Below are 27,825 nucleotides of genomic sequence, written 5' to 3' on the forward strand. Positions count from 1 at the left end.
TTCCAGCCTAGTATAAATAGGACATTTTACCATTTTTAGGTGATCTTTTATCTTCAAAACACAGCTGTGCTCGTGAGAACAGCTTTTGTAGCCATTTTTGGCATCTTAGCTTCAAATAACGATAGATTCTTGCAATTTAATTTAGTATTTAGTTATTATGTCTTGTTCCTCATCTATTTCTTCATTTTCTCTTCCAAGCATGTGTAGCTAAACCCTTTAGCTAGGGTTGGGACTCAACCCTAGTGTGGGTAATTGATGGGTGTTGCCATCTAGGGTTAGATTGACTATGGGTTTGCTATTTGGGTTGATTTTATGTTTTAATTTAGAATTGGTGGTTACAAATACTGATTCAATCTTTGTGGGTTTAATTTTTCTTGAGAAAGAGAATCTATGACCCCAAAATTGACCCAACAAGGAATTGGGATGGACTCATGAGAAATGATAGTCCCAATTAACGGGTTAAATCTCGAGAGAGTAATCACCCTACTTGAACCCTAGTTGCTTGTCCTAATTTGCCTACCCATTTGGTCTCTCGAGAGTCAATTGGGCAAAATCACTCTCTCTACCGAGAGGTGTGAGAGTGGGTAAAATTGTGCAACGGTTATAGCATAAGCCCCAATTATGTCAATCGAACCTTAGTAACATCTACCCGTCAATTGGCCACCTAGGTGATGTCACGACCCTAGTGCCCTTCTTCCCATTAGATACAACTTTAGCAATTATCTCGTAGCATAATCTAGATTCAATTAGTAGTTTGATAATAGTAGTTTATAATTGAAAAAAAAAACAAAAATGTTAGAAGTGACATTTAGAACAATTACACGACTCTAGTCTAGATAGATACCCAGTTCCAATTTCTAGCTCTCTGAGGAATTCGATCCCGACCCTCATATCGGGTAAAAGCTATTGCGACCCTCTCTTCCTACTTTATAGTAGTGCGGAGTTGGCAGCGATCAATATGCGGTATGTGGTGTAGGATTGAGATTGGCATGTGTAAGGTCACGGTTCAGTTTTGAAAGGAAGGTCTCAGATTCTTAGGTAGCATGGACAGTTTCAGATGACTAGATAAATGATATTACTAACTGGTATGGCTTGATGAGAGTATACATTTTAGAAAGGGCGATGTGTTTGAGTTGAGGATACTTCATTAGTATTGTGGCACTCTCTTATTGGATCTATTGTCGATATTCAAGTTGGCTTGGTAGAATAGAAGAATTATAGGAGTATCCCTCGTGGAATGATCGAGTATCGGATGTGTGTTAGATGTTCGGACAGTGTAGCTGGGATCAAATATGGTGACTCGTGTGCTTTATGGATTGGGAGACTAGGAGTTTCCGCGATTACATGGCTTTGTGGTTGTGGACTGTGAGAAAATAGCTAAGGTTGGTCAGGGGGTAGTATGTGCTATGATTCAGTCATTGTGAACCTTCAAAGAGTTAATTATCGATTGTGGGTGACCAGAGTTGATTTGGGGTTCATTGGTAGGTCCAACATGGATGTGTGTTCTGCACCTAATCAGATTTGTTTACTCTAAACTGCTATTGTTGAGAGATGTGCCATTCGATTGTTGTTGAGCTTATTCGTGATCTATGAGTTACTCTCTTGTGTTACGAGGAGTTGAGATTTGGTGGTTATATGCACACATGGTGCGGTTTCGTTTGGGCTTTATAGCGGGATTTGAATGAGACGGGTATTTGGGTGTTGCATGATTTGTTGCACATTAGATATGTTCCTTCGGACTGGTGCGGCATTGCGTCATTTGCTTCTCCATGGTTATGGTGATTCACTTTTGGGTGCTAGGCATCAAATTGCGCTTGGTTGTCGATTTTGAGCATAGTGAGTGGAAGTGTCTCATGTGGGCCAGTGTTTGGATAGGGTCGCACACTTCAGTGAAGTTATGTGGAGGTATGATCCTTCGGGCTAGATTCGTGTATTCTGTTTCTACGAGGGTGACGGGTTCTCAGCATTTGGTGTGGTGGTACTAGTGAGCTTGTGGTACGGCTCTCTCATTTGAGTCATTTTCATGATTTGAGTACGTTTAGATTGTTGCTTACTGGTGCGCGGATTGCACGAGTTGTGGCTTTAGATTGTATTGGTGTGTCATGTCACCAGAGTAGTTGTGTTGGAATTAGATGAGATTGTTGGGATCTAGAATGAATACAAACGGATTCGGTTTCAGCGTGTTGGAGGGATAATATCGATGTTCGCTCAGAAATTTGCTATGGTTCTTGCTAAAGGAGAAGTGGCTTCACGAATGGTTGATCTGAGGAGTGGTTATGACTTCCTATGTGTTTCATTTATCATTGGCAGTATATGGAAGTGTTGGAATGAGGCTTTATTTGATAAAAGGCTTATTGTCGAAATTCGAATGTTTTGAGCAACTGCTGTGATTAGAAGTTATCGCTACAAGTGTTTGAGTTATGTGGTATGTCATGTAATTGCACCTGAGGTTGCAGGTATTGGGTTATTACAGCTTGTTCGGTTATTCAGAGTATAAATGTGAGATTCCAATCTTGTAGATGATTTCAGAAGTGGAAATGTGGTTCTAAGGTTTATGGGCTAGGTTGGATTGCGAATTTCAGTTACATTGTGTTACCAGACCTATATGAGATAGGGTGACGTGGGATCACCCACGGGTATCTGCATGGTAAGGTTATACAGCGACTTGTTGGCTTTTGGAACAACTATGGGCACGTTCGAGGACGAACGTATGTTTAAGTGGGGGAGGATGTAACGACCCGACCGGTCGTTTTGAGCTTTTGCGCTTCGCTCGCTAGTTCTCGGGCATGACTAGCCCCGTGTGATGTATTATGACTTATGTAAATCGTTGGTTTTGGTTTTCAGGGTAACCGAAATGAATTTTGAAGAAACAGTTCTCAGTTTGAAGCTTAAGATTTGAAAGGTTTGACCAAGATTTGACTTGTTGGTATATGATCTCGGATCGGAAATTTTATGATTTGGTTAGCTCCGTTAGGTGATTTGGGACTTAGGAGCGTGATCGGAATGTGTTTTGGAGGTCCGGAGTAGATTTAGGCTTGAATTGGCGAAATTGGATTTTTGGCGTTTTCCGGTTGATAGGTGAGATCTTGATACAGGGGTCGGAATGGAATTCCAGAAGTTGTAGTAGCTCCGTTGTGTCATTTGGGATGTGTGTGCAAAATTTTAGGTCATTCGAACGTGGTTTGGTATACTTTTTGATCAAAAGCGGAATTCGGAAGATTTTTGGAACCTTAGGCTTGAATCCGATGTGTTTTGGTTGATTTGATGTTTTTTGAGGTGTTTTGAAGATTGGTATAAGTTTGAATGGTAGTATAAGACTTGTTGGTGCTTTTGGTTGAGGTCCCGGGGGACTCGGGGTGATTTCGGATGGTTGGCGGAAAGTTTGGAAGTTGGTTTTGGCAGCTGAAGATCTACCATTGCTGTCATAACCGCACCTGCGGCTAGGGGACCGCAGGTGCGGTATCGCAGATGCGTGGTTGGAGCCGCAGATGCGGTATGTGAACCGCACCTGCGCGACCGCAGATGCGGAGAGAGGGCCGCAGGTGCGGGAGGCGGCTTAAGTGATGACCGCAGAAGCGGTTCATGGACCGCAAAAGCGGTACTGCAGAAGCGCTATCAGGGCCGCAGATGCGGAATCCCTGGGCCAGAAGTATATAATGTTTCCTTCGCGAATTTTTGGCTAAGTACTCCATTTTTGAAGACGGAAAACGAGCTAGGGCAGTGAATTCAAGGGAAAATCGAGGTGAATCAGTTGGGTAAGTTCCCCAAGCTTCATTACTTGAGTTTATGATCATTTTTCCATTGGTTAATCATGATATTAGTGGAAATCAAGGGTAAAAATTGAGGAAACTAGGGCTTGGAAACTTAGGCCTTTGATTGAGGATTTCAAGGACCAATTGTGGTCGGATTTCAGAACTTTTGATATGTATGAACTCGTGGGGAGATATGGAATCTATTGATGTGAATTTTATCGAATTCCGAGACGTAGTCCCAGGGGTTGGGTTTTGGTAAATTCGGGAATTTCGTTGTTTTTCGATTGTTTTCGAGTGGGCTTTGTTCCCTTAGCATATTTTGATGGTTACGTTCTAGTTGTGCCTAGATTTGGAGGATCCGGAGGCCGATTCGAGGGGCAAAGGCATCGCAAGCTAGAGTTTGGGCCGGATTGAGGTAAGCAACGATTGTAAATACTGTTCTGAGGGTATGAAACCCTGAATTTCAAATCGTTGTGCTACCTTGAGGTGACGCACACGCTAGATGACGAGTGTGGGGTCGTGCACTGTTGGAAATTGTGACTTGCTCCATCCCGTACGACTATTAAGCCGCGTATTTACTTGGAAACTATTTCATATTGTTATATTTTGGAAAGTATTATTTTGTTTGGGGCTAAATACCGTGTCTGGGCCTTGTGCCGATTGTTTGGACCCTTAGGGGCTTTTATTACTGATTTCCTCACTGTTTTTAGTTTGATATTTACACTCGGTCTTGCTATGTTCTTACTGTTTTCATAACTAAGTTTTATTCACTGCTCTTGATTTAAAAAAAAAAGATATTTTTAGCCGAGTACTTGTTTTACTGGCAGCCCGAGGGGCTTGAGTTAGTTCTGACTGAGTGAGGTCGAGGGCCTGTGTTGTGAGGATGTTATGGGGTCGGGCTGCACGCCGCAACATGTGGTACTGATTTGTGATATGTAAGAGGCCGGGGGCCTGATTTATTATTCCACGAGGTGGCTTGTGATTGATACGAGACCGAGATCCTGTTTGATTATGCCACGAGATGGCTTGATATTGCGCTTAGGCCGTAAGGGGCCTCTCCAGGAGTCTGTACACTCCTAGTGAGCGCAGGTACCCAGTGTGGTGATCCTGTTTATTATGTGAGGTCGAGGGCCGGATTGATTATGTCACGAGATAGATTGTTATCGCGCTTGGGCCGTAAAGGGCCCCTCCCAGAGTCTGTACACCCCTAGTGAGCGCGGGTACCCGGTGTGTGTGATGTGTTGTAGCCCGATGGGCTGTTGTTATTTCATATTGGAGCCCGAGGGGCTGTTCTTGATCTATGTTGCCCGAGGGGCGGTTCTTGATTCTTGTTATGCCCGAGGGGCTGATTACGAATGATGTGAGGTAGCCCGAGGGGCTGGTTCTGTTGATATTATGCCCGAGGAGCGGTTTATGGTACATGTTTTGCCCGAGGGGCTGTTTACGTTACTATCATTTTTTCTTACTCATCGATTTTATCACTCATTTTGAAACTATTGAAAGTTGATTTAAAAGGTTTTACTAAAACTGAGCTTGATTTACGAAGTAAATGATTTCTGTACTTTTTTGGAAATGTACGGTATTTGCTGTAGCGTTATGACGTGGCTTACGTATTTTCTTACTGCTCCGCTTTCATTTACTTTTACTAATTACTGAGTTGGCGTACTCACATTACTCCCTGCACCTTGTGTGCAGATTCAGGTATTATTTTGAACTCGGTAGCGGGTGTTGGCTGCTCAGTGACAGAGCCATCGGAGGTAGCGAGGTAGCTGCCCGGCGTTCGCAGCACTACTTTTCTCCCTCTTGTCTTCCTTAGACTGTATTTAGTACATTTTTAGACTCTTAGCTGTATTCAGACCTTAGTAGATGCTCATGACTTGTGACACCCCGATATCGGGCTGGGTTTTGTTTTTCGCAGTTGTTATATTTCGCTTTATTTTGGGATTTATCATTATTAATGACTTGATTATAAATCATTATATCTATTAATTAAACTTGGGGTTTGTGTCGGCTGGCCTTATCTTCACGAGAGGCGCCATCACGACCGGGTCTGGGTTTAGGGTCGTGACAAGGAACCTAAATTTTAGTTTGTTTCCATCCGTAATTAACGGTGCTGCCATCCAGAAATTCATTAGAATCCACCATTACCAAACAAATTATTAAGAAAGATTTTTATCTACTTAAGCCTGAAGAGAAGTCCTGGATTGATTCTTTCTCCAAAAATTAGGTCGAATAATATATGGTTCTCTTCAAATTGAGGTGCAGACCAATTCTACCATATACTTCAAGATGTAACAGGAACAAATTTGCTAACAGGGTCATCGTAAACTTCAAAACTTTGCAGTTCAAATCCATGGAAAAGAGATGAGATTCAAAACTGTACAAACAAAAATATCTTTGAGAAGCTCTGTTAAAGTAAGATGAAGGTGGAAGATGAAAGAGAGAGAGAGAGAGAGAGAGAGAGAGAGAGAGAGAGAGAGAGAGAGAGAGAGAATAGATATGGGGTAGGGGATATGAGAAATTTGAGGGGATAGGAGAAATTTGAGTGGAGAAAGAAAAATAATACAAAGCTTATTTTATGGCTTAAGGGTAGGAGGTGACCATAAATAGATATTTGGCTATAAAAAATCAAAAGGTAGCTATGGAATATAATTTTTTAAAAGGGTATTTAAAAATTGTAAAATTGTTCTTTTCATATAGGTAGGTATGCAGGCTTAACGGTTTATCGAAGAAGGTAATTTATTTTTCTGTTATAAATAGAATTTTATTTATGGTGAATGTCTATATTTTAGAGAGATTTTAGGAATTTTACTTGGTGGCTAAGTCACTCTTTCCCTATAAATAGAGGGGCTATATTCCATTGTAATTCATCCCAAAATCAATAAGAATTCTCTCTCCCTACTTTTCTCTGCAATACTCTTTTTCTTCTTTTATTGTTTTATAACACGTTATCAGCACGAGACTCTAACCAATTGAGTAGAAGCTTTGGGCTTGAGCATAATGATTGTCAATTGTTCCATGAACTTCCTTCACGATTAAATTCTGAATTTAAGCTAAGTATTTTACTTTATTTTTCTCTTTTAAATTTTTGACATTCTATAATTTGATTTTAAATACAAGCAAAGACAATAAATCTTGATTTTAACTCTAATGGAGTTTGAAAGAAATTATAACCACCCAAAGTGGTAAAATTTTTATGTCTTGCCATGATCAAATTCATGTATAATTGTGGGCGAAGAAGTGAAAATCCGTCCCACTGAATTTGCTTCATTCTCATTCCCTTAAGAGAATGTGATAGCAATATGTGATAAGTCTGAAAGAAGATAAAATTATTACCGTGAAGGTATCAATGGATGTGGACGTGGCAATAGACGAAATTATAATCGTCATTATTGTGATAATGAGAATAATAAGGATTCTCAAAATAATCCTTCACTCTGTGAAAGTAATATTTGTCATCGATTTGACCCGAGATTTTATAAAGCACATATAGATGATTATGGTCCATTCATGCTATGAATGTGACAACATCTGATTTCTGAATACATATTCATTCTTGGAAGAATATGAACGTGCTAGTGGTAGTGAATATACCACACTCAACTCTAGAAGGAGTTTGAGATGATATAAGAAAATAATGTCATTATAATGGCATGAATGGTCATTGGTCACGTACCTATTGTACGCCAAAATATTTTTGCAATGTGATTATTAAAGGACAACAATAATGCAAGAAACATATCTTGCATATAATTTTGACCATGACCATAATGGTATAACTTTCTCCTTAAAAGAGATATTCACCATATGAATGCTAATAAATATGTGATAGTACAAAATTAATTAAGAACTCTGCAAGAGCCAATTATACTATTTTGGAGAAACACAATTTATTATCAATAAGGTATTTTGTTGTAGTAAGTCTCAAAGAAACATATTTAGTTTCTAAAGTATTCGTGAAAGCGGTTGGTTATATGGAGACTATAAATAAAGGAAAGATTTAATATCTTCTATTACTACAACTTGTAGCGGGATAATATGTACTCCCTCCGTTCCAATTTATGTGAACCTGTTTGACTGGGCACGGAGTTTAAGAAAAAATGAAGACTTTTAGAATTTGTGGTCCTAAACAAGTCCAAATGGGGCCCAGAGTATTTGTGTGGTTATAAAAGCTTCTCATTAAGGGTAGAGTTGTAAGTTTAAGCTAAATTGTTACCAAATTTAGAAAGGGTTCATTCTTTTTGGAACGGACCAAAAAGAAAATAGGTTCACATAAACTGGAACAGAGGGAGTATGTGAAAAGCTACCCGCTTTACTCTCCAGTTTGTACTACACAAATAAAAGAATAACATAATAAAGTGGATGTTTATTGATATAAAAACCCATATCATAATAAACTTGGAGTTTGTTGATAATTGCACACGTCATGGTGTAAACCTGAGTTTATCAATATTGATAATTTATCCAGTTGGCATAATCAGTTTAGCCATGTCAATTTAAGTATGATGTGCAAAAATAATAGAGAATCCACATGGGTAAATATTAAAGAACTAGAAAGTTCTTTACGAATTCTCTTATGTTGCATGTTCTCATAAATTAATACACCAACTAAAATTGGGATTGAATCCCATGAATGCTGGAAATATCAAAGGTGAGTATGGGCCCATTCACTGCCATGTATACCATATAAGATGCATCTATGAGATGGTTACATGTGCGATTATTAATAACCCGCAACATGGTGTTTTGCGAGGTAACTTACTCAATAATTTAATTTCGAGCATAATTTCCAGATTTTCTATTCAAGAAGTTCATCTTGATAAGTTGGTTTACATCACAATTGGTTTAGCAAAATGATTTATTGAGTGCCTTCACTTAATAGCTAAATAATTGCTTATGAGAACAAAGTTATCTATATCAGTTTGATATACGTTATATACCAAAGTATATTATTTTCTCCCCTCACAAGTGGATCAGTCAGGAACCAGATAATTCCGTCTTATTATTATTGATGTGCGGTGTATATTTTGATTAACACCATAACGCACAAAGGTGGATTCTCAAAGTTGAGGTAACAAGTTAGTTTTTCTAACATGAGGGGGAGACATGATAAACAGTTGAGAAAAAATTACGTGGAATGAATTATCATTTGTACATCTAGATCCTCGAATAAGATAATATGAACTTGAGGTTCATAAAAAAGATAATTTATTTGCAATATATTGCAAAGCATGCCAGACGCATTTGCTGACCCAAAGAAAGTAACTATATTCTCATTGCAAATGCTCCTATTAAGTCCTAGAAGGACAAAGTCTATGGTACGCTTAAAGTATATAGACAAATCGGTTTCAAATAAATTTCTTGATAAAGAAGATGAGCAAATGATCAAAATGATAATAATAAGGAGGCAAGTGATCTAGAAGATCACATGACATAACACTTCATAAAATCTCATGAGAGATTCAGGTACCTGAAAATATGAATGAAGAGATCTCTATGTTATGTCTATATGAAAAATAAGGAGGTTGGACCGATATAAAATGTTTGTCGACGACATCTGTAATATCGCTAAATTTATATGAGGATCTTAAGTCTGGAGAAACAATTTCGGATAGAATTAGTTTCATATGAAAGACATGTAGTTTTGAACATGTAGTTCAAATACTTGAACGTATAAAGTTAATGGTATGTGTAATCAGTTTTTGATATCTTATTTGTCTAGCATGACATGAAAACTTGATATGCATCTAATTAAAGTCTATTATATGACTTATATGACAATCCTTGAAGGATTTAAATCGCTTAAGCATATACAATTTTTGGTCCTAAAGTACCATATCCTAAATGCAATTTGTGCACATATGTATCTTGCTATAACTATAAGCATGATAATATGATAGCAAGAGTTTTCACCCCTATGTGAAGATATTGAAATGATGATTCCAACAAGATCCTATGAAGGCAATACATCTATCAGGGATGATGATTTCAAGGTGAAACAAATTCGTTGAAGTTAATATGGCTGGTTTGTTTATCAAATGTCTACCAAAGATCTTTTGAAGATGGTGTACAAGATTGAAATGCAAATGCTTAAAGATGTGAATTGATGCTCTCATCAGAGAGAGTTAATACGCGTTGTACTCTTTTTTCCCTATCAAGATTTTGTCCCACTGAATTTTCCTTGCAAGGTTTTTAACGAGGCAACCAAAAGGCGTATTGTTAGAGATGTGTACTCTTTTTCCTTCTCTAGAATTTTTTTCCCGCTGGGTTTTATTTAGTTAAGGTTTTCACGAGCCACATTATCTATTGAATAGACATTCAAGGGGGAGTGTTATAAATAGAATTTTATTTATGGTGAATGTCTATATTTTAGAGAGATTTAGGGATTTTACTTGGTGGCTAAGTCACTCTTTCCCTACAAATAGAGGGGTTATATTCCATTTTAATTCATCCCAAAATCAATAAGAATTCTCTCTCCCTACTTTTTTATGCAATACTCTTTTTCTTCTTTTATTGTTTTATAACATTTTCAGAATTTTCGGCAGCTATACACATCATCTGCACTTGATTTTTCTTAATTCAACATCTTTGTTTATTGTTTTTATTTTCTTCTCTTTCTTTTTAACCTTAGTAGACAGTATCCATATAAAATCCAGCCAAGTATAGCAATTGTAAAAGTCACCCGTTTTAATATTTTTCATCTAATAAGGATAGTATATATGCAAGTATCCAGGTTTTTCATGGTGGGGTTTAATTTTACATAAACAAAGTTAATGCCTTCAATTTCCGCCAAAAATCTAATCTTTACAACACAACACAACACAACAACAACCCAGAGGCGGATCTAGAATTTCTAGAATATGGGTACATTACTAAAGAATGGGAAAAATACTAAGTGGGAATCGATCGTTATTCTTTTGGGTAAATAACTCAGTATTCAACCAAGTGCACCATTCAACATTTTTGGAGCATGGGTGCCAACAGATAATATTAGACCAACTCTAAAAATATACATACATGAATACCTAGGTTGGCACAATGACCATGGTTCACGTGCCCCATAATTTACCCTATAAATCCGCTCCTGCAACAACCCAGTGGAATCTAGGTAGGGTAGTGCGTACACGGGACTTTACCCCTACTTTGGGAAGGTAGAGAGGTTGTTGTTGTGTCTCTTTTGACTTGGTTAATGGGATTGCAGTTTGGATTGTTGTATTGGGAAAAATTAAAGTAATATATCGAATTAATTATGTGGTGACATATCATGACACGTGGATTGGTAAAAGAATGTCAGTTGGCGAAGAATAGATGAAGAGGCACGAACTTTAGCAGGCACGGGCAAAAATCCAAGAAATCCAAAAGGGATAGATGCTCGAACCTCTTGATATTCTGAAGAGGCATCAAAAGAGTGAACCTAAATAGCAAAAGGGGTACAGATACGTATTATTGGAAATTAGTAGGCATTAATTACAGAAAACGCTACAGAATCTGTATTAAATCAGTTACGATTGCCAATTATAACGTCACATTAAATGCCATTAATTATCCATAAAGACTCAATTATGAAAAGAGAAAAACGTATTACTTAGAAATAGCTATAAAAGGTGAAGAATGAACATTTGTAAGGGCATGAAATACTATTGGAATACGATTTATTTTGCTTTCTATTCAGCTATTATTTACATCAATTATTTCTATTTCTACTTGATTATCAGTAACCCGAGTTCTTTTAAAATAAGCTTTGACCGAAATCCCAATTTTTGGTTAAACAAATTGGTTCCGCTACCGGAAATCTGATAATCTATTCCTTCCTAAATTAATCTTTTTGTCAAATCAGTCATGTCAAATGTCAATGACAACAATCAAAGAGACCGTCAACTCCAGGAGAATCAGCAAGGTGATGGAACCCCGGTCCCTTTCCCACGAAATTCTCCTCGACAATCTCGAGAAGGAACTCCTCATGGATCTCAATCAAATGCAAATGATCAATTGGAAAATGATGAGGCTATCAACGAAGCTTTGCAAAAGTTAATGGCTCAACAGGTCAGCAAAGCTCTTGAGGCTTTCGCTAACCAGCTACCAGTTGTGCCACCAACATCAACTCCAAACAACAACACCTTAGAAAATCCTCGCTCAGGACTCGTTAACTCAGGAAATGGGGGAACCCCTAGCGAATCTCGTGACGGAGGGTCAGGTAACCCAATTAATTCTGATTTACAAAATTTAGTACTAACTTTGCAGAGACAGCTCAAGGAACAAAGTGATCGCGTAGAGCAAATACCTGGAGTACCGCCTGTAATCAAGGGGATAGATATGGACAAATACTCACAACAACCTTGGAAGCCAAGTGCTGCTCCTTTACCAATTCCGAAGAAATTTAAGATGCCCGATATCCCAAAATACGATGGTACCACTGATCCACGAGATCACGTAGCTGCTTTCACAACCGGTGTAAAAGGCAACGACTTGACCAAGCAGGAAACTGAATCAGTTTTGGTCAAAAAATTTGGAGAAACACTCACTAAGGGAGCATTAACATGGTACTCTCTTTTACCTGAAAATTCTATAGATTCTTTTGCTGAACTTGCAGATTCATTCATCAAAGCACACTCGGGAGCTCAAAAAGTTGAGAAAAGAATGGAGGACATTTTTAAAATAAAGCAAGGAGATACGAAGCTGCTCACGGAATTCGTAGACAGGTTCCAACGTGAAAGGATGATGTTGCCACGTGTACCAGATAACTGGGCAGCGATGGCATTTGCCAGCAATCTAAACGAAAAAAGTTCAGAAGCCACAAGGAGACTCAAGGAAAGCCTACGATAATTTCCAGGTACAACTTGGAATGATGTTTATAACAGATACAGCACGAAGCTGCGGATAGAAGAGGATACCATCATTCAATCTCAAAGGGATGAAAAGATAAGTTCAAGGTGAGCTGAAACTGAAAAAAGGTCCGGTAAAAACAGGTACGAACCTTACATGGGACCAGTAGGAAGAGACTCACGATCAAAACAGGATAACCTCAGGTACGATCATAGATCAAGAGATAGGGAGTCGGGTTCATCATCAAGGTGCGGGAAGGAATGAAACGCACGAGAGATGCGTGGTGATGACAGAAGCTCTAAGGCGAAGATCGGCGGTTACAGTTTTAATGTAAGCACGTCCGAATTGGTGGCTGTTTTGAGGAGCATGGGCGACAAGGTATGCTGGCCAAAAGAAATGAGATCAAATCCAAACAGGCAAAATCCTGATTATTGGTGCGAGTTTCACCATGATCACGGTCACAAAACGGCGAATTGTAGATTGCTGCAAGGTGCAGTTGAACATTCATTGAAGCAAGGGTATCTAACTGAATTATTTAGTGAAAAAGGAAAGCAGGCATATATGAAAAAAAGATAGGAGCCCCTAAAACCCCCTTCACCAAAAAGGACTGTTAATGTCATAAGTGGGGGAGAAGAAATCAATGGCGTAACAGCAGCCAAGAAAGTGTCAAAAATTACAGTCACATATGGGAAGCGAGTTCGACGTGTTTTGGAAGAAGAAAGTATTACATTTGATGATACAGATGCAGATGGCGTACTAACCCCACACAATGACGCACTGGTAATATCTTTACTTGTACATGACACTAATGTGAAACGAGTTTTGATTGATCCAGTCAGCTCCGTGAATATCATTCTATTAAGAGTGGTAAACGAAATTCAAGCTGAAGATAAGCTGATACCCAAGGCGCACACCTTATCTGGTTTTGCCAACTCGAGTGTTGTAACAAAAGGTACTCACCACATTTGCAGAAGGAGTTGTCAAAGACACGAAATTTCAGGTGGTTGAGATGGACATGGCTTACAATATGATCCTCGGTAGACCATGGATTCATGAAATGGATGTTGTGCCATCTACTCTGCACCAAGTTATTAAATTCCCTTCACAATGGGGAATACGACAAATCCGTGGTGACCAGCAAACGTCCAGGAGCATCAATTCCGTAGCAGATTCAAGTGCAAAAAATGAAGAAAAATAGCAATTACAGAATTCAGTTGAGGATGATGCAACACAAATCTCAACTGAACACGGGAAAATAGATGTATACTCAAGGCCCGATACCATCCAAGAGCCAGAGGAGAACGAAAACATCAAAACAACGATTGAGGAATTGGAAGCCGTAGTACTATTCGCATCCCGGCCTGAGAGGAAAGTCTACCTTGGAGCCAACCTCAGCCAGGAAATAAAAGGTAAGTTGACTAAATTTTTGAAAACTAACGTGGATTGTTTTGCCTGGTCCCATTCTGATGTGACAGAGATACCTCCGGAAGTGATGACCCACAAGTTAAATCAAGATCCATCATATCCACTTGTCAAACAAAAGAAAAGAAAGCAAGGATCTTTCAAAAATCAGGTGATTCAAGATGAGGTACAAAAGCTTTTAAAAATTGGGTCCATCCGCGAGGTAAAATATCAAAATTGGTTAGCTAATACAGTAGTGGTACCTAAAAAGAATGGTAAGTGGCGAGTTTGTGTAGATTATACTAACCTAAATAAAGCTTGTCCTAAAGATTCATTTCCATTACCACATATAGATCAACTAATTGATGCCATTGCACGACATGAATTGTTAAGTTTTTTAGATGCATATTCAGGGTATAATCAAATCAAAATGGATCTCATAGATGAGGGAAAAACTTCATTTATAACAAACAGGGGGACTTACTGTTACAAAGTAATGCCACTTGGTCTTAAGAACGCTGGAGCCACATATCAAAGGTTGGTGACTAAAATATTTCAAGAACATTTAGAGAAAACCATGGAAGTCTACATATATGATATGCTGGTCAAGTCACAACAAGCAGGGGATCATATCCAACACTTGTCTGATACATTTCAGATTCTCCGTAAATTTAACATGAGGCTAAACCCCGAAAAATATGCATTTGGAGTTTCATCAGGTAAGTTCTTGGGATTTCTTGTTTCTAACCGTGGCATTGAAGTAAATCCCGCGCAGATTAAAGCTATTGAGGAAATTCCTGATACACTTACAAGTAAAAAAGAAGTACAGAGACTGACAGGGAGAATAGCAGCCTTGGGAAGATTTATTTCCAAATCATCACAAAAATGCTTCAGGATCTTTTCAGCTCTAAAAAAGTAGGATCAGTTCGAATGGTCTGAGGAATGTCAGCAAGCGCTTAAAAATTTGAAAATATACTTGTCAAATCCACCGTTGCTCGCAAAGCCAAAAGACGGGGAGAAACTACTCATCTACCTTGCTATTTCAGAAGTAGCGGTAAGTGTTGTTTTAGTTCGTGAAGACCAAGGTAAACAGTCTCCAATTTATTATGTTAGCAAGTCATTATTAGATGCTGAGACTCGATATCCTCATCTAGAAAAACTTGCACTTGCATTAAATTATGGCATCTAGGAAATTAAGACCTTATTTTCAATGCCATCCCATCTTTGTAGTAACTGCTTACCCCCTACGTAATATACTACATAAACAAGAGTTATCAGGTAGATTAGCAAAGTGAGTCATAGAACTAAGTGAATATGACATTACGTATCAACCTAGAACAGCAATAAAGTCGCAGGTGTTAGCAGATTTTGTGGCAGATTTTAGCCAAAGGATGCAACTAGAAGCAGAAAAAGAACTACAAGTATTCAATGGGTCTAATCCAGGAACACGGACTTTATTCACTGATGGTTCTTCAAATGTAAAAGGGGCAAGTCTACGTATTATTTTGGTACCACCTACGGGAGAAACCATACGACAAGCTATAAAATGTCACCCTATTACTAACAATGAGGCAGAATATGAAGCTGTGATTGCAGGTTTAGAACTGGCATGCGAGCTTGGCATAGAACAGGTCGTAATCAAAAGCGATTCATAGCTCGTAGTTAACCAAATGCTGGGGACTTACACAGCCAGAGAGGCAAGAATGCAGCAATATCTGGAAAAGGCATGTGATCTGGTTAGGCAATTTCAAACCTAGAAAGTCGTGCAGGTACCAGGAGAGGAGAATGTCGAGGCAGACGCCCTAGCTAATCTTGCATCTGTTGCAGAAGTAACAAATGATGAAAATGCTTCTGTAATTCATTTATTTCATTCAGTACTTGATCAAGACAAAAACGAGGTAAATTTCAATAATTTAACTTGGGATTGGAGGAACGAGATTGTCACTTTTTTGCAGTATGGAATATTACCTGAAGATAAGAAAAAGGTTCAAGCACTTCGCAAAAAAGATGCTCGATACTGTTTAAAGCAAGGCAATCTTTATCGTAAAATGTTCGGTGGTCCTCTAGCAAGATGCCTCGAGCCTTCTCAAACAGAATATGTGATGAGAGAAATACACGAGGGACATTGTGGAAATCACACAGGAGGAAGATCTTTAGTAAAAACCATGATTAGATCCGGTTATTATTGGCCAAAAATGGAAGAAGACGCGGAAAATTTTGTGGCTAAATGTGACAAGTGCCAAAGATACGGTAACAACATGCATAGACCAGATGAATTATTACATCCAGTCATTGCACCATGGCCTTTTATGAAATGGGGGATGGATATCGTGGGTCCACTACCGCAAGCCAAAGGCAAGGTAAGATTTTTGCTCATACTTACTGATTACTTTACTAAGTGGGTAGAAGCAGGAGCTTTTAAACAGGTACGAGAAAAACAGGTTAGAGATTTCATTTGGCGAAACGTCATATGCCAATTTGGGGTACCAAAGGAAATCGTATGTGATAATGGCCCACAATTTTGTAGGCACGCAAATCACAGAATTCTTTCAAAGTTGGCAAATTAAAAGGATAACTTCAACGCCTTACCATCCGGTGGGTAATGGGCAAGCTGAATCAACAAATAAAGTCATTATCAATAACTTGAAGAAAAGGTTGGAGGACTCCAAAGTCAAATGGCCAGAACTGTTACCTGGGGTCTTGTGGGCTTATCGAACAACCACAAAAACAAGTACGGGAGAAACACCGTTCTCACTTGTATACGGAGCTGAAGCTTTAATTCCAGTTGAGATAGGGGAACCAAGCATGAGATATACACAAGCTACCGAGGAATCAAATGAAGAAGAGATGCGAGTAAACCTGGATTTACTTGAAGAAAAGAGGGAAGCTGCGTTAACAAGGATGGCAGCACAAAAGCAAGTTATGGAACGATACTATAACCGGAAAGCTCGTCTCAGATACTTTAAGATTGGGGACTTCGTACTTAAGAAAGTTTTCCAATCCACGAGGGCAGCTAATGCAGGAAAGTTAAGTCCAACTTGGGAAGGACCTTATAAGATTCATGGAATCGCAGGAAAAGGAGCATATGAGCTTGAAACATTGGATGGCAAGATTCTATCCTCAAATTGGGATGTTGTTCATTTGAAGAGATATTATTTCTAAGGAAAAGAAATACCCACGGGCAGGTATCCTTATTAATTATTTTTATTTTTGAATTATTTAAATTTTACTAACGATTTTAGATGATAGGCAAAAAGCTAGCCCGTACTAAATGATGAATTACGACCTGCAAGACACGCGGAAAGAACATAATTCCCGGTCTAGGGTTACAACTATTCTGATGGAAATTTAAAAGGGTTAAGCAGTCTTCATCTAAAATAGTACCTCCGAGTCCCGTTTGTTTTTCCTTTTCAGGAAAAGGACCGCATGGGAGGAATAATCAAGTGCTCGAGATTTCATACTTCAAAGCTCAAACACTTGGGGGACTATATAATATACACATAATATATGTATAAAGAAGGCAAAGAAGAATGAAGTTCAAGTCAAGCCCAAAAGTCTACTCATCTTATAAATCAAGTCCAGAGAAAAGTTACGAGCCAATAACACAAAGCCCTTGGATTTTATTTCCTTTTTTGCAAATCTGTTGTAAAGAAAACGGTTACGAAAAAGTTATAGAAGTTATTTAAATACATGTAACATGTTATTTAAACTTGACAAAGTTCGAATGAAAAACTTTATCAAAGTTATTTCAAGAGACATGTGTGTTCCTATTTCTTTTATCGTACATTTACACCGTTATGAAGTGGAGACGTCTTCTTCATTAAGTGTCGAATATAAAAGGGCCCTCTTCAATAAATTCATGTTTGATTCAGATATCCATGAAGTTAACAAAGCATTTTTTTAAAAAAATTGCAAATAAGGCAAGACAAAACCCACGAATTAACAAACAAGACCTTGAGTATAAAGGCAAAAACGAGCAAAACAGAAGCTCAAGACAATTAAGTTAAACAAAAACTTCTTAATATTGAGTTTAGACTAAGTATGAACCTAGTCGTAAACTGTTTGTCATTTATACAAAATGCCCCGAAAAGGTCTGGGGACTTGTCATTTCCAAAAACCAAACCCCCAAAATAGACCGGGGGTAAAACCACCAAGCAAAAAAAAAGGAGTCAGACTTCACAAACTTTCACTAAGGGGCAGAGGAAGGATCTAAAGCGGTATCACTAGCAGCAGAAGGTTCGAGTTGATTTGAAGAAGTTGGGGCAGTCACCGTACCCATATCATCTACAATATGTTCAGGAGTATCAGCCTTGGGAGAATGAAAATCTTGGCCTTGCTGAGTTTTTTCAATGGTCTCCTTTATCTTGTCTAACTCAACATCCAAGTTGAAACCCTCTTGGCTAGCCTCCACAACGGTATCATGGCGAGTGTTTAAAATAGCCCAACTCACTTCAATGGCAGTCTTGTCCTCAAGAATCTCATAATCTCTTTCCTATTGATCAATCTTGTCTTTAAACTTTTCATTCTCGGCCAAAGAAGTATCATAAGAAGATTGCAGAGGGGCAAGTGAACTTTCTAAAAATCTGACCTTATCAGAAGATTCACGGAGATCTTCTTGGGTATGGGTAAGTGTTTGCACAAGTTCACCGGCGTAGGCCTCTTTCTCGCTTAGCAATGCCTTCAACCCTCTAATATCTTCACTAGCTTTGGAGAGTTGCTCAGAAAATGATGTCTCGAGGAGATTTTTGTCCTTGCCAGCTTGATCTGAGGAAGCCTTCTCAATTGCTAACTCTGAAGTCAAAGCCTTCAACTACTGCTCTAAGGTGCACTTGCTTTCTTCTAACACTTCCATATCAATTTGAAGGCTTTCATATTGTTCTTTCCAGTTGTCTGCTTCAATCTGATAGTCATGCATTAACTGCTCCGTATGAGAAACCCTCTTCATCATCTCTGTGCCGATAAGATTGATCTAAAAAAAATGGTAAGAACCTTAATAAAAGAAAGATGGAATAAAGAGTAAAAAGAAAAAAACACCTTTAATGATGATTGCATTATGTCATTCATCCAAGTCAAAGAGCTATGACTCTCGAGCTTGGATTTCTCAACTGGACCGGTCAGAGGTTTCAACCATACGTCAGCCCGACCTGACTTTTTCAAAAGATTAGCATCGGCAGGAACCTCAATGGTAATCTGTTTCATCGTTCCACTTCCACTCGAAGAACCAACCTCAGTACGAGGAATGGTAGTAGAAGGAACTGTAGAAGAAGTCATCATAATTTGGGGCAGAGCAGTAACGGCAGCGGTCACAACTGGTAAAGAACGAGCCACAGGGATAGGCATGGTAAAGGAGGCAAGGGGTACTTCATCGGAAACCAAATCCAAATTTTCACTATCAAACCCACGAGAAAAAAGCTGATCAACAGAGTCACGAGCTGTCGCAGGAGTATCATCATCAGAGCTCACCAAGGTGGCTTCAACAGCCTTGGTTATGGGAACAGAACGGGGAGGAGTCACTTCATCATCTGAAAAGACGCGTCTTCTGGCTCGCGACCTTTTTATCAAGGAACCTCCATCCCGTTCCTCCTCTTCTTCGGAATCTTGGACTGCTACAGCCTTCCTTTTTGATGAAGAACTCAAAATTATCTCTTGAGCTCTCTCCAAAGAAACTCTGGAAGCCGGGACTGCTTCAGCACTAACACCACGAATGGGAAATCCTGATAAAAAGAAGGATCAAATAAGTTCTAAAGGAAAGATGAAGGAAAAGGTGAAAAAGAAAAGAGTAAAACATTTACCATGAGTTTTAACCTTCCAACCAAACCTGTGCGAAAGGTTTTTCCAAGATCTACCTTCCATTGGAGCAACTTTCAATAACTTTTCTACCCAACCACGAAAATTGAGAATCTCATCAACAATTCCCATGGTTGCTGGAAAAAAGAAAAAAGTTAAACAGTAGCGGGAAAAATAAAGGGGAAAGATAGAGAAAGTTATAAAAAAAAACTCACGTGCAAAATTCCACTTTTCAGGAAATGGAACATTCTCTTCGCCCACTAAACCAATAGTGGGGGCAGCAACAAACCTGGCATACCAGCCACGGTCCTTATCATCTTCTGGGCTAACTAACAATTTTTTACTTTTCGCAACTAAAGTGAAAATCCCATGACGGAAAAGCTTCGGACAGTAGAGATGAATCAAATGGAAAAAAGTAAAAGGCAAGTTAGCCAACCTTGTTAAATGTCTTAAGCAAGCAACAACCCTCCACACAATGGGGCCAATCTATCCTAGACAAACGTCAAAAAAATGACAAAATTCAATGATAACAGGATCGATGGGTGGTTTAAAATTCAGTGTAAAGGAATACGTATACACAAAAGAAAACCCGGTCAAGTAAGATGTAATTCTTTGGTTCGCATTAGGAATTATAATAGGGAAATCAGGTCTCCAATGGCAATCCTTACGAACAACAGAGATCAGACCTTCAGTGATTTGAGAAGGATAAATGTCTGCACGATCTAAAGAAGACATAGAAGAAACTTGGTTTCTAATCGATTCTCTATCAGTATAAAAAGATAGTTCAGCAGGGACAATTTCATCCACTAAAGGCTCACGAACGGGTTCATTAGAATCTTTATTTCTAGATGAAGGTCTATGGGAAAGAGAACCCCTAGTTCTAGAAGGAGGAGTAGAACTCACTGAAGGAATAGAAACACCTCTTACAGATGAAGACCCTTAACTACGCAATCTTCCTCCTCTTCTACTTCTAACGGGAGCAAGAGGAAGATTATCAACAATGGAGACTCTTCGAGGGTTAGGGTTTGAAGAAGACATAGCAGCATGAGGAAGAAGAAAACAAGAATGAATTTTCTAAGATATGAAACTTTTTATGAGAAAGACAAAGACAAAAGCTATATTTATACTCAGAAGCAAGCGTCAAAGAAAAGGTGTAATGATGGAAACGTCGTGATGGAAACTGTCGCTTCGTAATTGGTGAAGCCGCAAAAAAGCCCTAAAAGACGCTGAAATTTTGCAGAACCAATCAGAAGATGCCACGCGTCACGAGCATTAAATGGAAGTGACACATAAAGCATCAATTCAAGAGAAGGTATAATGGCGGCAAAAATTCCCGCTTTAATGAGTTCCACTTCCAAATATTCAATTGATGAATAAATGGCAAGTGGGGGGACTATCTGTATTGGAAAAAATTAAATTAATATATTGAATTAATTATGTGGTGACATATCATGACACGTGGATTGGTAAAGGAATGTCAGTTGGTGAAGAATAGATGAAGAGGCACGAACTTTAGCAGGCACGGGCAAAAATCCAAGAAAGCCAAAAGGGATAGGTGCTCGAACCTCTTGATATTCAGAAGAGGCATCAGAAGAGTGAACCTAAATAGCAAAAGGGGTATAGATACGTATTATTGGAAATTAATAGGCATTAATTACAGAAAACGTTACAGAATCTGTATTAAATCAGTTACGATTGCCAATTATAACGTTACATTAAATGCCATTAATTGTCCATAAAAACTCAATTATGAAAAGAGAAAAACGTATTACTTAGAAATAGCTATAAAAGGCGAAGAATGAACATTTGTAACGGCACGAAATACTATTGGAATACACTGATTTATTTTGCTTTCTATTCAGCTATTATTTCCATCAATTATTCCTATTTCTACTTGATTATCAGTAACCCGAGTTTTTCGAAAATAAGCTTTGACCGAAATCCCAATTTTTGGTTAAACAATTGTGCCTTTCAATTAAGCAGCTATTAGCTTTTGACAGAGTTGAAGTATACTAAGTTTTACTAACTGTTTAACTCTTAAACTGCTTTTTTGCTTTGTTATTGATGTAATCAGGCAATATTGACCTTTTAGCTTAGGTGTTGTTTTTAATGCCTTAGAAACAAAAACAAAACAAAAAGTCCTGCTGTAGCCCCCCCCTGTAGTAATGGAGGACAGACTTAGCCAATTGCCAATGACATTCTTGTATCAATTATTTCTAAGTTGACATTGAGAGAAGCAGTGCTCACAAGTTGTCTTTCAAGTCGATGGCGCTATATTTGGACACGTGTCACATGTCTCAACTTTAACCTTCCGATGGAGGACTGGGATGAAACAGAGTTTTGCAGAAAGGAAACGCTAAGCCATATCAATTGGGTTAATCATGTCTTGAGTTTGCACAAGAATTCACTGTCTTTTCTCTTTTTCATAGCAGTTTTCAATGTGAAGTTGATAAGTTGCTGGAATTTGCATTATCAACAAAAATCCAAAGCCTTAAGATAGAATTGGTACCCTCTAGAATGGCCAGATTGCAGATACATCCAACCTTGTTTGGATTTGAAGAATTTCCAGGAATACTTGTCGTCCTCGCCAATCTTTGAATTTAAGAATCTCATAGTGCTGAATTTAGGTGGTGTTAATGTGGACAATCAAGTGGTCAATATTTTCCTCTCGAGCTGCCCCCTTCTTGAACAGTTATCTATAAGAGAATCTCAGGTATTAAAACATCTGGAAGTCGGTCCTTCCCTCAAGTTGAAGCATTTGGAAATATATGAATGTGATATAGATTCTCTGGAGATCTGTAATGCCAATATTGCCTCTTTCTGTTTCTATGGAATGGAGAAAACAAACTTGCTTCTAGAGAATGTTACTTCGGTTGTTAATCTTCAGATTGAGATTTTTCGTCGATCGTTGCCTAGACTCATTGGATTGATTACAATGAAATTCACTCAACTGGTGAAGCTTTCACTTGAAGTAGATACTTGCCAATATAAGGTAAGCAATTTTCCCCTATCACGGGTTCGAGCCGTAGAAACAGCCTCTTGCAAAAATGTAGAGTAAGGCTGCGTACAATAAACCCTTATGGTCCGACTCTTCCCCGGACCTCCCGCATAGCGGGAGCTTAGTGCACCGGTTGTCCTTTATAAAGAACAACAAAAAGTTCTAGTGTCTTTTTTTCACACTTCTTTCTGCTGATTTTATCTTTTTCAGGGTCTTGCCGAGTTCCTTAGAGAGAGTTGTCTCGCGCCCCTAGGTATTCTCTACCTACCCACCTGTGTCGGTTTCGGGTACAGGTACCCTCTTGCTCAAAGTCGTTCGAGCTTTTCCTGGGAGTATGGCATGGGTTACTTCAGCGCCGTAGCGCCTGGTATTCGAACATTGGCTCGAGGCATTTTCTCTACCCCTTCTTACCCTGATTTTTATCATTCTTTTCCAAAATTCAACAATCTCAAATGGCTTATACTGATTGTTAATGGCGCTACCGATTATGGCAGTCTACTTAAAGTTACTCCACTTCTGCAGGCCTCTCCGTACCTGCAAATGTTCGAGATCAAGGTATATAGAGGTGTTTATTCTTTTTGAATATGTCACCCTTTTTTTTGCTTATCCATTTCAAAGGCTGGACAATTTTCATGCAAAAGAAAAACCATCATCTTTTCCTTTTTGTAGCCTTATCATATCTATCATCATGTCTTGCTTGCTTATGTACTTCTCAGTGGAAACTAATATTGGATGTTTCCCTCAAATATCAACTTTTGATTCACATTTTAAATGAACCAATTACTCCACTATATTTCAGAGTATAATTGTATTATCTTTTTTGCTTTTTCAGATTACGTGGAGTAATACACAGATCTATATTCGTTCTGCATCTATTATTTCTTATGGACCTATTCGGAAGCTAAGTTGGCAAAATCCATATCCACATCTCAAAGTGGTCAGATATGAAGGTTATCTCAGGCTCAGCTGATAATGAGTTTATAACTTACCTTGTTGAAAAATCTTTAGCACTTGAGAAATTCATCATTACTCCTTGCGATCATTCATCATATTTCAAACCACAAATACAGGGTTTAGGACAAACCTACTGGGTTCGGCCGAACCCATAAGTTGCCTTCAAGCTCCACCCCTGAATATAATGCTCCCTCCATCTCAAATTACGGATGAACTCCAGAGGCTGCTGGATGGCTGGTCTTTAACAAAATATGAGCTAAGCAGCTTCAGGTAGGCCTATCTCATACTTCCAGCAGAACATGAGCACCTTGGATCCCGACCAGTAAGCATCTTTGCATTGTCAACTTTTGACAGGTGTTTTCAACGATTCCTGGAAGGTAACATCCAACTTGGCCCCAACATATGCAGGGATTTGTCATTACGCAATGGTATAAGATACATGCAGTGTTCTTTTAGTAGACAACCATCTCTGCCTCTCTTCAGCTGACTTACATGTTGTAACGATCCGACTGGTCGTTTTGCTTTCTAGAACCCCGCTCCCCTAAATAAGATTTTTCGTACTTGCTTTCACTGATTTATGACTTGCGGGGATGGTTGGTTCGAGATATGGAAGAGTTTGAGTTGAAATCGGAACACTTGGTTCCTTAAGGTTGGCTTAAAAGGCCAAGTTTGACTTTGGTCAACGTTTTGAGTAAACGACCTCGGAATCCGGATTTGAAGGTTCCGACAGGTTGGTATGACGCTTTTGGACTTGGGCGTATGTCCGGATCGGGTTTTGGATGACCCGGGAGCGTTTTGACGCCTAATAATGAAAGTTGGTTCCTTAAGGATTTTGAAGTTCTTAAATATTTGGTTTGGAGCGGGTTTTGCGTTATCGAGGAACGGAATTCCGAGACCGGGAATAGTTCCGCATTGTCATTTAAGACTCGCACGCAAAATTTAGTGTCAATCCGAGTAGTATAAGCGTGTTTCGTCGCATTGGGTGTGAATTGAAGAACTTGAAGTTCATAAGTTTGATTCAATTGGTTTAGGGGTGATTCTTAGATTTAGCGTTGTCTCGGGCGTTCCGAGGCTTCGAGCGAATCCGTTTTATGATTTCAAACTTGTCGATATGTTCGGGCAGGGCCCCGGGGGGCCCGAGCGTCAATCGGACGAGGCTCGAGTTGAGTTAGAAAAATTGGAAAGAGCTGAAGCTACAGGTTGTTGTCATAACCGCACCTGCGATTGGCCAGCCGCAGGTGCGAGACCGCAGGAGCAGTCAACCCTTCACAGGTGCGGCCCTATGGGAGGAGCCCAGGAACCGCAGATGCGGCTCCTTTTCCGCAGAAGCGGCCCCAGGCCGCAGATGCGGCCCCCAGCCAGCCCAAGAAAAGTCCGCAGATGCGGACACTCCCTCGCAGAAGCGAGATCGCGGATGCGGTCCTCTAACTGCAGGTGCGGAAATCGCAGAAAGCAGTGCCGTCATTTAATACGGAAAATGTGTCATTTTTTTGACACATTTCATTCAATTGTTGGGCGATTTGGGAGCTTCCAAAGAGGGTATTTCGGCCTAGCATTGTGAGGTAAGTTATTTCTACTTAATGTGAGTTTAATACTTGGTTTTTGGGTAGACTAACACACCAATATTAGTGATATTCATGGGATTAGAGTAAAACCTAGGGTTTTGATAAAGACAAGATTTAACCACGAAATTTGTTATGGAATGGAGTAAAAATCATATATTATTGATCCTTAGGTTACGGGTAACAACTTTCTTCAAATATTTCCGGAATACGGGCACGTGGGCCCGGGGAGGAATTTTAGGAATCTTGCCTTGGGGTTGGATAATCACTTTAATAGTTAGAATATGAACTTTTAAGCCTATAATGATTGGTTTTTACACTATTTGAATAGTTTCGGATTGTGCGGCTCCGGTTTGAGGGTTTGAGAGCATTCTTGAGTTGGAAGTAGGCTCGAAACGAGGTAAGTCTCCTTTCTAACCTTGTAAGAGGAAAATTTCCCCATAGGTGAACTTAACTAATATGTGATTTAATTGTGGGGGCTACATACGCACGAAGTGACGAGAGTCCATACGTAGCTACTATTCCTGTTATGTCCGGGTAGTTCTAGGCTTACACCATGCTTTGTAGGTATTGTTATATGATTTTAAATTGTTGAATTGCATTGACTGAAACTTCGTTGAGAATGTCATGATTTCAAGGATTTCAAGTAAATAATTATTTTGAAAAGAATTAAGGAAACTGTTATAAATAGAATTGTATTTATGGTGAATGTCTATATTTAGAGAGATTCTAGGGTTTATTACTTAGTGGCTAAGTCACCCTCTCCCTATAAATAGAGGGTTCTATTCTATTGTAATTCATCCCCAATCAATAAGAATTCTCCCTCCCTACTTTTCTCTGCAATACTATTCTTCTTGTTTAATAAGTTAATAACACGTTATCAGCACAAGATTCTAACCAATTGAGTAGAGGGCGGTTGTTTTAATTTATGGATATACTATTAAATAGTTGTCTAATGTACGAGAAATTAAACCACACATGGAATATATAGGCTTAATTCGGACAGTAGCTGAATCTGCAATTCCATGCTTGCTAATCTCATTATGCTCGAGATTACTTCTGTTACCCGTAGTTCCAATGCTTATTGCAGAACTCTCTCTTTGCCTTGGAATGCCAGTCTTAAATTTCGGAGGACGTTCATGAAGAAAATTACACTTATCTCCATAAGGACACTCCTCCCCGTTATAAAACTTCTTGTAAATTTTCATCCTATATGTATTATTTTCTGATCATCATTCCAGTTTCCTACTACCCCTCTATCCTTTTCACGGACTAGTTCCTGGCAATTCGGAGGGGCTCACGCAAATCTTCGACACTATGGCTTTGGATACATGCATGATGCTCAATTTTTACATAATATTGAGCATAATGATTGTCAGTTGTCCCATGAACTTTCTTCTGGATTTAAGGTAAGTATTTTACTTTATTTTTTCTTTTAAATTCTTGAAATTCTATAATTTGATTTTAAATACAAGCAAAGACAACAAAGTTTGATTATAACTCTAATGGAGTTTGTAAGAAATTATATCCACAAGTGGTAAAATTTCTTTGTCTTGCCATGATCAAATTCATGTATGATTATGAGCACAAGAAGTGAAAACCCGTCCCATTGAATTTGCTCCATTCTCATTCCCTTAAGCGAATGTGATAGCAATATGTGATAAGTTTGAAAGAAGACAAAATTATTACCGTGAAGGTATCAATGGATGTGGACGTGGCAATAGACGAAATTATAATCGTCATCATTGTGATAATGAGAATAATAAGGATTCTCAAAATAATCTTTCACTCTGTGAAAAATATTTGTCATCGATTTGACATGAGATTTTGTAAAGCACATATAGATGATTATGGTCTATTCATGATGTGAATGTGACAACATCTGATTTATGAATACATATTCATTCTTCAAAGAATATGAACGTGCTAGTGGTAGTGAATATACCGCACTCACCTCTAAAAGACGGTTTGAGATGATATAAGAAAATAATGTCATTATTATGGTATGAATGGTCATTGGTCACGTACCTATTGTACGCTAAAATATTTTGGTATTGTGATTATTAAAGAATAACATTAATGCAAGAAACATATCTTGCATACAATTTTGACCATAACCATAATTGTATAACTTTCTCTTTAAAAGAGATATTCACCATATGGATGTTGATGAGTGGTAGTACCAAATTAATTGAGAGCTCTGGAAGAGCCAATTATTACTATTTTGGAGGAATAAAATTGATTATCAATAAGGCATTGTGTTGTAGTAAGTCTCAAAGAAACTTAGTTTCTAAAGTATTCGCGAAAGCGGTTGGTCATACTGAGATAAAGAAAAGGTTTAATATCTTCTATTACTACAATTTGTAGCGGGGTAATATGTATGTGAAAAGCTACCCGTTTTATTCTTCGGTTTATACTACACAAACAAAAAAATGCCACAATAAAGTAGAAGTTTATTGATATAAAAACTCATATCATAATAAACTTGGAGTTTATCGATAATTGCACAGGTCATGGTGTAAACCTAGTCTTTATCAATATTGAAAAA

The 27,825-nt window shown here is 38.6% G+C and overlaps 1 long non-coding RNA gene across 1 annotated transcript; it reads left to right on the plus strand.

Annotated features, from left to right (window-relative positions):
- LOC109240121 lies at positions 23,177-24,181 on the plus strand. The gene is made up of 3 exons (XR_002070006.1): positions 23,177-23,316; positions 23,594-23,985; positions 24,070-24,181. It is a non-coding gene; the product is annotated as an uncharacterized LOC109240121 (long non-coding RNA).

Source organism: Nicotiana attenuata, chromosome 1, assembly GCF_001879085.1.
Source record: "Nicotiana attenuata strain UT chromosome 1, NIATTr2, whole genome shotgun sequence".
In the NCBI taxonomy this organism is placed as follows: Eukaryota; Viridiplantae; Streptophyta; class Magnoliopsida; order Solanales; family Solanaceae; genus Nicotiana; species Nicotiana attenuata.